The sequence below is a fragment of the Macaca mulatta genome, chromosome 3, assembly GCF_049350105.2.
Source record: "Macaca mulatta isolate MMU2019108-1 chromosome 3, T2T-MMU8v2.0, whole genome shotgun sequence".
In the NCBI taxonomy this organism is placed as follows: Eukaryota; Metazoa; Chordata; class Mammalia; order Primates; family Cercopithecidae; genus Macaca; species Macaca mulatta.
In genome coordinates, this window is record NC_133408.1 from 121,705,933 (window position 1) to 121,717,876 (window position 11,944).

An 11,944-nucleotide genomic window follows, 5' to 3' on the forward strand; every position below is an offset into this window, starting at 1 on the left:
TAGGAACATGGCTCGCTGCAGCCTTGGCCTCCTGCGCTCAAGCAATCCTCCTGCCTCAGCGTCTCAAGTAGCTGAGACCCCCAGGTGCACACCACCATGCCTGGCTAATTAAAAAAAATTTTGTAGATACAGGTTCTCAGCATGTTGCCCAGGCTGATCTAGAACATCTGGGCTCAAGCTGTCCTCCTACTCCAGCCTCCCAAAGTGTTGCAATTACAGGCATGAGCCATCACGCCCAGCCTATTTTGCTTTCTTATCGTTCATGTGTCCACTGGAATCACACTTTTAATTTTCTTCAAGACCTTTCTCTTTGCATTCACAACTTGGCTAGCTGGTAGAAGAGGCCTAGCGTTTGGCCAATCTTGGCTTTGATATGCCTTCCTCACTTAATGTTTAATCATTTCTAGCTTTTGACTTAAAGTGAGAAACATACAGTTCTTCCTTTAACTTGAACACTTAAAGGCTATTGTAGGGTTATTACTTGGCCTAATTTCAATATTGTTGTGTCTTAGGGAATAGGGAAGCCCAAGGAGAATAGGTTGGTGGAGCAGTCAAAACACATACAATAATTATTGATTGAGTTCACTGTCTTACATGGGCATGGCTCATTGCACCCCAAAACAATTTCAATAGTAACATCAAAGATAACTAATCACAGATTATCATATAGATAATGACAGATTATTACTATATTTGTTACTAGGCTAACAGATATAGTAATAATTTAAAAATTCAAAATGTGAAAAATTACCAAAATGCGACAGAGACACAAAGTGGACACGTGCTGTAGGGAAAATGGTGCTGATAGCCTTGATCAATGCAGGGTTACCACAAATCTTCAATTTGTAACAAATCTCAGTATCTGCAAAGCACAGTAAAATGAGGACTGCCTCTCTCTCTCTCTCTCTCTCTCCCCCTCCCTCCTTCCCTCGCCCCCTCTATACATATATGGAGATATATATACACACACACACATACACATGCATATATATGTATATACACATACATTGTATATATACACACACATATATATGTATATACACATACACACATTGTATATACACACACACATATATATGTATATACACATACACACATTGTGGAATGGTGAAAACTAGCTAATTAACAAATGTATTCCCTCACATCATTACCATTTTTGGGGTGAGAACACAACATCGACTCTCTTGTGTAAAGTAAGATCTTAACTGAAAAGATAATTGTCTTTTGTGGAAAGCATCAGAAAAGAATGAAGACTCAGAGCATTACTTTGTTTTTCACATTAAGGAATTCATGCACATTTAGAATTCTATCTGCTTGTAAGAGTGACAATGGTGTGACACTAATCTGAAATTTATAGTTGAGTAATTGAATTAGACTGATTTTTTGTTTGTTTGTTTAAGAGAAGAGATCTCACTCTGTCACCCAGGGCTGGAGTGCAGTGGTGCAATCATAGCTCACTGCCATCTAGAACTCTTGGGCTCAAGTGTCCTTCCTGCCTCAGCCTCCTGAATAGCTAGGACTACAGGTGCACGCCACCATGCCCAGTCTAGACTGATTTTGTGTGTGTGTGTGTGTGTGACAGAGTCTTGCTCTGTTGCACAGGCTGGAGTGCAGTGGCATGATCTCGGCTCACTGCAACCTCCACCTGCTGGGTTCAAGCAATTCTCATGCCTCAGCTTTCCAAGTAGCTGGGACTACAAACAGGCACCACCATGCCTGGCTAATTTTTTCTTCTGTATTTTTACTAGAGACGGGACTTTGCCATGTTGCCCAGGCTGGTCTTGAACTCCTAAGCTCAGACAATCCAGCCACCTTGGCCTCCCAAAGTGCTAGCATTACAGGCTTGAGCCACCGTGCCTGGCCTAGACAGTTTTTAAAATGAAATCTTACAAGTTTATGTAAAGTATTGGAATATTTAAGAAAACTCAAAATTCACCATATTTATGAATTTTATTTATTAGATTTATTAAAATTGCTTAGTAGTCGAAAATATTTTATTTTGCAGTAAATAACTAATACTTAATATTGCTTTTATAATAAAATTGAAATAGTCAAAGATTTAAATATCTCAATTTGTAAATGAAACAAACATTATTTAAAAGTAATGTTAAAAGTCATTGTGTAAATATGCTAGAATTGTAAATAGAAATTAAGATTTGTAATTTAAAAGCCTAAGGACAAACTAAGTTTATGAATTTTAACTTCAATTAGCTATAGTATATCAATTATATACTTACTTTTAAAAATAAAACAAACTTCTGAATACACTTTTCTGTGAAAAAGAATAAATGCTCACAAGGGCATCAGAAATCTCACGCTATAAATGAAGATATTTTTCTTAATTTGAGGACAAACAATAAGACAATGTAACTCTAGGAAAAACCCAAAAAAGAACAGAAAAAGAAATGTTATCTTAATAATTGTTCTACATTGGAAAATATGCATATGGGTGATAAGACTGTACACTTCTTTTGTGGTTTTTAACGCCTAGAACAAGGTATTGACAGAATATAGGAGCCTTAATTATAGTTACAGAACAGAATACATGTTATTAATCTTGACACTACAGAATTAGGGATAAGGATGGCAGAAGTTAAGATGGATGACAAGTGAAGAGGCAAAGGTGGGGTGGAAGAGGGGACAAAGAGAAGAATAGGAAGGCCAGTAGCTCAATATTATTGAATGGCAAATAAAAAAAATCTCTATGTATAGTTGATACAAGAGGAATCCAGGGAGTATGCAAAGGTAGCTAGTGAAGAAAGAAGAAAGGTGTACGAATTGGCAAGATGAGGGAAGAGGAGGCAGATGATTGTGGAGTGCTGCAAATCTTCATCAATCATAGCAGGAAGTTAATACAAAATATTAGGAATTGAGAATTGATAAAACAAAGAGCTCATTAAGTATATTAAAATGCTTAATAATAAAAATATGCATATTAATATAGATGCATATACTATATATTTATATTAGTATTGCACATAATATAAAATATTAATACCTGTTGATAAATATGCATATTAAGAAAATGTAGATAAAGAAACATTTGTAAATATGCCATAGAGACAGTGAAACTGGAACAAATAGCTAGGAAATTAGCCTGGTGAAAGAAAGGGATGACCTGGGGAGTGTTGCCTGTAACCAGCATGTACATTTATTACTTCAGTAAACAAATGTTAAAAGTTCTTATTGACAAAGAAATGTGATAGGAAAATATTGTTTAATTATACCCCTTTCTCATTATACCTTAAAGCCCTCCTTGTACCTATCTTACAAAGTTTTCTTGGTATAAGGGGATATTGGATTGTTTAACTTTTTACATGTTTATATGAGCTTAGAAAGATAGTGAATGTTTAAGTAGGTATAAGAAGAGAAAGGAGGTTTTTTTAAAAAGTTGTTATTATTATGATTGAGATGACCAGGAAAATATGTAGCCACTCTGATTAAATATAGGTAACAGGGACAAGCCATAGCCTGCCATGATGAGTAATAGCAGCAGCAATTGAAGGATGGAAGCCTAGTCCGCATGTGCTCATGTATCCCATGATTTGAATAAAAAGAAATATTAAAGTCTAAGCATGAATTCTTAGTTATGCTATTAGATCATATGTGTTCCTTCCAAAGAAATATTTAAAATTGGAAAATTAGAAATGTTCATAGACAATCTACCTTGGGGACTCTTTCATTGGCAGCAAATCAGACAACACATTAACAGATCTCTTAAGCTTTTATAGTTAAAACAACAAACCGAAAGTTTGTTTTGACTTCGAAGCATTCTTAAAATAAAATTCGTGTTCTGTTTCTGTTTGTATCTGTTATAAAATTTGTCAAGCAGCCTATTTTTTAAACAGAGAGAAAATGACTATTTCTTTTTATTTTTTTGAGGATGGTTACTTTTATTCTATGGCTGAGAGAAGAAAAGATAAAAATGATAGTTCTATATTCCATTTGGTACACTGTCTTCCAATTCACAAAAGAAATGGGCAAGTTAATGGATGCTGGGGAGCACATCTATACTTCCTGTGGACTGACTCTGCTTTCAGTCCTTGGGTAATTTTAACTAACCTAGCAAAATTATATTGTCCTTTCTAATATCAACTCTCAATCTCAGCCTGTAGATTTAGTATAGAGTGATGTCTTCGTTGAGAGTGAAGAGAGGCTGCTTTTATCTGATACCCGAATTACCCTGTCAAATGTGGTGATTCTAACCACACTCATATGTCCTTCATCTTTCTAGTCTCATTTATGATTTGGACAAATTTAACTTTTGGAACCTCTCCTCAAACGGCTCTGGGGTAGGTAGATGAAACTATGACCTCGCATGGCTAGTCATTTCTCTCCCAGCGTTTTTCACTCAAGAAATATTTTTAACCCCTATAATGTGAGAGGTACTAGGGATATTGTAAGTGGACAGATAGCGTCCTTACCTTGATGGGGCTTATATTTTAGTGGGGAGACAGAAAACAAACAAGTAATAAATAAATGAATAAACACATGGAACAAAAATGATTACAGATTGTGATAAATACTTTTGAGGAAATAAAAAGTGTTGTGATGGTTCAGTGCTTAAGGAAGGTTTTTTTGAGGATATTTTGGTTGGTACACAAAATGTCAAGAGCTGACTGACATGTAAAGAGTTAGATGAGTAGTGTTCTAGACACAGAAGACAGCAGGTGCGAGGTCCTGTGGCCAATGAGCCACTAGTTCCCAGTGAACAAGGGAATCGTGGTACACAATGTGGTTGGAACGGTCAGCAAGAGCTAGATTATGTGGAGTCTTAGGCCACAATATGGAGTTGGGTCATGACTTTAGGCATGATGAGAGACATTGAAGAACCACTGTAGAGGTACATTAGTGCCTCTCTCCTCCCGCTCCCTCCTGCACCCTCCTGCCCTATGGTGTGCTTTTCCTTCTGACACCCAGATTTTAACCCCTAACTGCTGCCAGGCTGCTGGAGCAAATTTGCTGTTAAACACAGAGACCTGGAAGTAAGTGCCTGAGAATGTATGCCTCGCCCATCCTACAGCGCCAGACACAGGACTGCCAAATAAGGGGTCATGAAAGCCTGGCCCTTGCTTTATGTCCAACTAGGACTATTCTGAGTAGAGGAGTAGCTAATATTCCAGAGATCGCTGTGGGATTAGGCAGAAGGCACAGTCTTCAAGACTGTGCCTGAGATCTCACCCTTGCTTGTCTTCGTCCCCTTCCCTGCTTGCTTCCCCCACTCTCACCTGGGAACATTTCCCTAACAAACCTCTTGTATGTGAATCCTGGCAGACAGTCTGCTTCTGAGGCATTCAGCCACGGGCAGTCATTCTGCTGCTATTTAGAGATCATTTAAATCCCACTTCAGCCCCTCATTAGCTGTGTGTCCTTAGACAAATTACTTAACCTCTCCATGTCTCAGTTTCTTTCACAAATTATTCAATAAAGTCATTCAATGAGTATTTGCTGAATGCCTACTATGTGCTAGACACTGTGCTAACACTACAAATTCAAGTGAGCCAAACAGACAAAAATCCCGGTACTTGTGAAGCTCTCATTCTAGAGTGGGAAACAAAATGAAACAATAACCAAAATATAATAAATAGGTTCATCAACAAACAGGTAATATAGTATTCAAGAAGATGACAATTGTTAGGGAGAACATAGAGCAATGTAGAGACAACAGGGAATACCATGGAGGTGGGGATGAGTGTTATAATTTTCAAAAGGATGGTCTCTTTGGGAAGATGTCATTGAGGCAGAGGAAGCAGCTAGCACAGAGATTCTGAGGACAGAGCGGCATGCCTACTGTGTGTGAAAGATAACAGTAGGGAGGCTTGGGAGGTTGGAGTGAAGTGGGAAAAGGAAATGCAGTAGTAGGTGAGGTCATGGTGGGGAACAAAGAGTCAGATGCTGGACCATCTGATTGGTTGTGTGAAAGACTTGGCTTTTAGTCTCAGAGAGGTTGGGTACCACTGAGGGTTTCTGAACACAGCAGTGACTTAATCTGACTTAGGGTTTTAAACCGTTATCCTGGCTGCTATTTTGTGAATGATCGGGCCTATGTGGGATAAGAGTGCTTAGGAATTAAAAGCAGAATCTACATTAAAGGGTTGAGAGGATGAAGTCAGTTAGCACAAGCAAGTATTCAAATAATCTTAGCTATTATCACTCCTTAGTGCTATCTTTAGTAGCAACTACAGTGATTGTATTGAAAACTCCTTCTGCCTGATATCCTTTTGATGGAGATCTGAGCATTTACTCACTGTTTTCCAGAAAAAAAGTGCCAATTAATTTGGGGCCTGGCAAAGAGAAGAAAATTTCCCCCGATCCTTGGCTCAAGACTACATTTAATGGAGTGGATTAGTTTACCAGATCTTGATAGCAGGATATGTTCTACTTTGAGATCGCTGGGAAGAAAGAGTGACTTAGAGTTTAGGTTAGAAAGGAAGGGTGGGGTGCACTGTGGGCAAACTTTGCTTATTTCATAATTTCCTAGAGAAAGTTCAGTTTGAACAATCCAATGATTAAATTAAATCATACTTAGAACAAAAAACAAATTACTTGGAAAAAGGACAGAAAACCCTTTATCTCTTAGGTTTAGTATTTCCTGTTGGATTCTAAAGTCATTTTTAAAAAGGGGAGGTTGGAGAAAAGTCAGGCATTTACTGAAAGTATGAAGATCGTTACTTCCCTTCTAAAATGTAGGCATAAGTGTTGGGTCAGGTGTTTCTGTACTATAACATTTCATTAATTTATTGAAAGAGTTCACCGTCTTTGAAGAGCAGATGCTGCCAATATTTGACCAAGCATCAAAGGGTGGACACAAGCATCAAAGCACAGACACAAGTGCTACAGGTGTTTATAGATGATAGAGGAATCACTATTACCCTGATTAGGCCCCAGACATTGGTCCATGGGCAGCAGTATTTCAGTGAGACCTCAAAGGAAGAAACTGGATGTGTAGAGAGGGAAGGATAGGTCACTCCATATGATGGGAGAAGCACAGGAAAACGAGAGGTGGGAATAGGGGCAACTATGTGAAGGATGACAAGGCACCATGTTGAAACTATGAAAAGTATCATTGGATAGACAGCTGGAAACCAACCAGAAATAGGAGGTAAGAGTGTTTATAGAAATACCACATTTGTTTTCACTGTTAGAGTTTCAGATTAAAGAAGCATCAATGAGCACTTTCTGGCCTTAGATTTTAAGCTTTGTTTAGTAGACGTGGTCTGAGGGCTAAGCCTATTAAAGTTTATGACAAAAAACTCTCCATAAAATTAAAAGAAGTAGATGAGATTTAAAATCACTGCAAGAGGCAGTGTGGCTGGAAAGCAGTGTGTGATGGGTGTCATGACGACCTGAAGGTTTATAAAGCATATTCTTGTATTTTGCTTATTTATTATTTTTAAAAGATTTTCTCAGTTTTCCATTTATTCTGAAACTCAACACTTAAAATGTAAAATCCTTAGAGACAGAGAATAAAGGTTAGCAATTCTTTGTCACCATCAACATTCATGTGAATGATCTGCTTGAGACTGAACAGGAAATAAATACCCTTTATATATCTTTCACTTAAAAATGTTTTCTAAAATTCCCTTTCTGTATTTTTTTCAGATAAAGAATGGTTTCTGAAATATTTATGAGAAAGGCCAGTTATAATTAATGGCAATACACTCTGCTACAACATCAATTTATTGCATTCCTAGTGACAAGAAGTACAATTAACATCCCTGAGGGGTTCAATAAGTGTCTGCTACACTTTGTCATTTAATGACAAGACAAAAATACATGATTTTTCCATAATCTCTCTTGGAACAAAAGCGGAACCCTCATATTCTATGAACAATGTGCATTCTGTGGCTATGTTTGCTTTATTCAGCAGTGTACTTCCAGGACATTATATGCAGAGGACTGTCAACAAATACTTGTGAAATGAGTGAACAGATAAGCACACCGATGTTTATCTATTGATGAATGAAAGGATGAATGCATGAATTTCCTGTTAATTTTCTCTCTTCTACTTTGATCTGACTAGATAGTTTATTTAGAACATCAAGTTGTATTCATTGCCTTCTAACCACAGAACTTTCCTTAGCATCTTTTCTTCTTTTTCATCTGCTGTTTCCAAGTTTTCTGGAATGCTTGATTTTTATGGACTTTGCAGAAATCTTCTCAGTGTTTCTTGTACCTCATAGCCATGTATGAAAACTGATCACATTTTCAGCATTTTCAAAGCAGGAGGTTTGCCTTCACCACAGATGTGGATTATTTATAAAAGTTTGTACTATTTTCTAGAAAGAACCAAATCAGTGCAAAACAATTATTAATATGTCAGACACATCTGAATCAAGAATTATTGCGGCTGGAAATATTTTAATTGCTTCAAGATACTCTAGGATCTCTCTTACTTCTCCTCTTCCATCTCCTCCTCTCCCCTTTTCTTCTTCTCTCCTCCTCTTCCTCAATCTCCCATTTCTTGTTTAATCGATTAACTACCAATATATAGCCTTTATCTTGTCATTTGATCTGATAGCTTTAATTTTAGAATGTGAACATTTGCCTCCAAAACACTTGTCTGAATGGAAAAAAATATCTCTTAACAATGGGATGTTCTAAAATTTAATCAGCACACCATATTGTTTCAGCACTCTCTTCTGCCTGTGAACATGATATGGTATCTCATGCTGTTAGCATCTTGTGAATTTTGTTTTCCTGAGTTAAGTGACTGGCTCCTTGGGAACAATTTCTTATCACATCATTTTTCACACCCAGAAAAACCATGACTCAATAGCCTCTTGGACATCATCTTGCCAAACAACTTAAGAGTGGTGAGGAATGATTTGGTCATTTTCATAGCATTTATTTTTTCACTTTATGTCATTTTCAATGTTTTCACTTTATGTCACTTTATTTCTACTCCCTAGAAGTAGAAAAGTTGTAACATATATTCTGTCTTCACTTTCTCCTCTTCTTTTGCCTGGTATCTTCTATTGTTTTTAGGACCTTATTGCTTCTTGTCTGCCTCACTGACTTCCCTTGTATCACAGAACATTGAACATGTTATTTACTGAGTGGAGAAGAGAAGCTTCACATCTGTATTTGTGAACACTGCTTGTGGAGGAAAGAAAGGGGCAAGGGAGGCCAACTCTCAACCCAATCCACTGCCTAATTCCAGAGTGGATTTTATGCAGAGCTAGAATGGGAGGCATCCTGGGTAGTATGGCTTGAGAGCTCTGAAAAACTGACTTCCTCCCCAGCCTTAGCTTTCTCAATCGAGCTTTATTGACACAATTGAATGGAGTCACTGCTTGGTGTTTCAGGGACACAAGATCAGTTGTGGCTGCCCTGTCATATAATCTAAGAGTGAAGACTGACATGCTTATAAATTTTATGATATAAGATAGAAAAATGTTATTTTAAAGTGCTCCAAGAGAGATAACAAATGAAGAGAGGTCACCCAGGGTAACCAGGGAAGGTCATATGGAGGTTCAATAATTCCCTTTTAGAATGTAACTTTCCTACAGGAGTAATTTACTAGAGCATTATTTGCCACTAACAAGTTATCCTTCATTAATGTATTAGTTACTTAGCTTTCTGGAACAGCAGAGAGTAAGCCACTAAGGGAGTGGTTCTAAAGACAGGAAAGTTTGACAATGGGGATGGGGAAAGGAAAGGTGTTGCTGGAGGAATTGGCATGGGAGCAAATGAGTCAGAATTTAGGGTAGTACTTTGGAGGGAAGACCTGTGGAGATCAAGGGCATCATGTGGGAGTTAGAGAGGAGAAGAGAAGGCAGGAGATGGAAGAGAGTGGTGAGAAACAGGATGTGAAAACACTGGGGAATAGGAGTTCCATTGAGGTTATTATTTCTTCACTAAAGAATGAAATGTTAAGTGAACATGTGTGACTAAATGTTAAGTAGCTAGATCTAGACCTGATTCTCCTGGAAGAAGAGTGAATGAATGTACCTTTGCCTTTTTATATAATCTCTAGAAATTATTTAGGCTTCTCCCTCATCCATCCCACAGGAAGCAGGCAACCATAAATGCTTGAGACATTTTCAGGGGATCTCAGTGTTCTTTTCAAGTCATATGGTGTTCTCAGTAATTTTTGGAGTTATTTTTTAAATGTCTTGATAGCCTTTTGATTTTTTAAATTAATTAATGGTATTTGAACAGATGTGAAACATTTTCTTATAGATATTATTCCACCTGCTTTAAAAACATAAGATCTGTAAAATTCAAGTGGGTCTGGCAATTGTTCCTATCATAAAAGGAACTACTGTTGCTCCTGTTGAGACAGAATACCAAGCTGTTTGAACTTTTGGTCTGATTGAGTATCAGGCTTCTTGAAGTCTTACAATAAAATGTGAACTTTGCTCTTTTCCTGCTTTTGGTTTCTCTCTTTCTCTAGGTAGGGTGCATATATTTATGCAAAAATATACTCCCAATTTTTAATTCTGTCATTTCTGACTGGGCACAATTACTTGAGTCACCAATTACAAGGATATGTTAAAACTTAAAATTATCTCCTATGGCTAGTAACTCATTTGGGACCAGTTTCTATTAATATGGATTTGAATAGAATATGAATATATTGATAATATCTTGGAATGTCATGAGTTATGCCCTGGGAAGTAATTTCAATCTATATTTAGACCAACATTTTGAAAAGTGTGAAGGAGAGGAAATGACTATGGGGAGGAGAGAGAACCTTTTTTTTTTCTTTTTCAAAAGCATGTGGGTTGATATATTTTTATCTTTTTCTTGTCTATAACAGCGTAGGCTTGGTGAATGTCAATGAAAGAAACAACACATCACATGTTCCTATCGGTGAGTAAAAATTATAGATAGAAGTTTTATTTTGTGAAGTCAAGGACATAAATAAATGTGGATGGTATTGTTTTACCACAGTATGATCTAGAAATTATATTAAAAACACATTCACTGCTTAATATAATTATTGGCAACAACTGTTACTGCTAATATTTCATGTATCACTACATATACAGAAGACATAATGTTACATGTTATAGGAGGCATTTGCCGTCCTTTTTAGACATTCAATATTTTGAGCACCCTTCTTATATTTGGTGAATTACAACTCCATTGAGCTTGTACCTCCCATTATAGAAATATAAATCTCTTTCTCATCTTCCATTTCATTAGAGTGCAGAAATTTAACCATTTGACTTAGGCTCTGTCAGTTGGAAGCTAGTGATGAGAGAAACAGGTGCAGCACCAAATCAAATCCATTCTGGCGTGCATGACAGCAGATTCTTTTGCCTCTGTAATTTCTGGGATAGTGGTAGCAGAGGTTTTAGTGGTAATACCCAGTGTACAGTGTTGGTATTTTTGTTGGTGTGTCTGCTCAGTTGGGATAGAAGTATTACCTTCACATTAAAGGGGAAGCATGATGTAGTGATTAAAGTTGTTGGACTTTGGAGCCAAAAATTTTCCTAGGTTTGAATCTCAGATTTACCACTTACTAGCTGTGTTGATTGTGGGCCAGAGACTTAATCTCTCTTTGACTCAGTTTCACTGTATGTGAATTGGGAATAATAATAGCAGCTAGTACCTTGAGTTATCATGACTGAATCCATTAATATTTGTAATGTGCTGATATGGTTTGGTGTGTCCCCACCCAAATCTCATTTTGAATTATAGCTCACATAATTCCCACATGTTGTGGGAGGGACCCAGTGGAAGAAAATTGAATCATGGGGGCGGTTCCCCCTTCCTGTTCTCATAGTGAATAAGTCTTATAATGTCTGATGATTTTATAAGGGGTTTCGCCTTTCGCTTGTCTCTTATTTTCTCTCGTGTATATCAGGTATATCTTTGTCACCATCAACATTCATGTCAGCGATCTGCTTGAGACTGAACAGGAAATAAATCCCCTTTATATATCTTTCACTTAAAAATGAAAGACATGTCTGCTGCCACATAAGACGTGCCT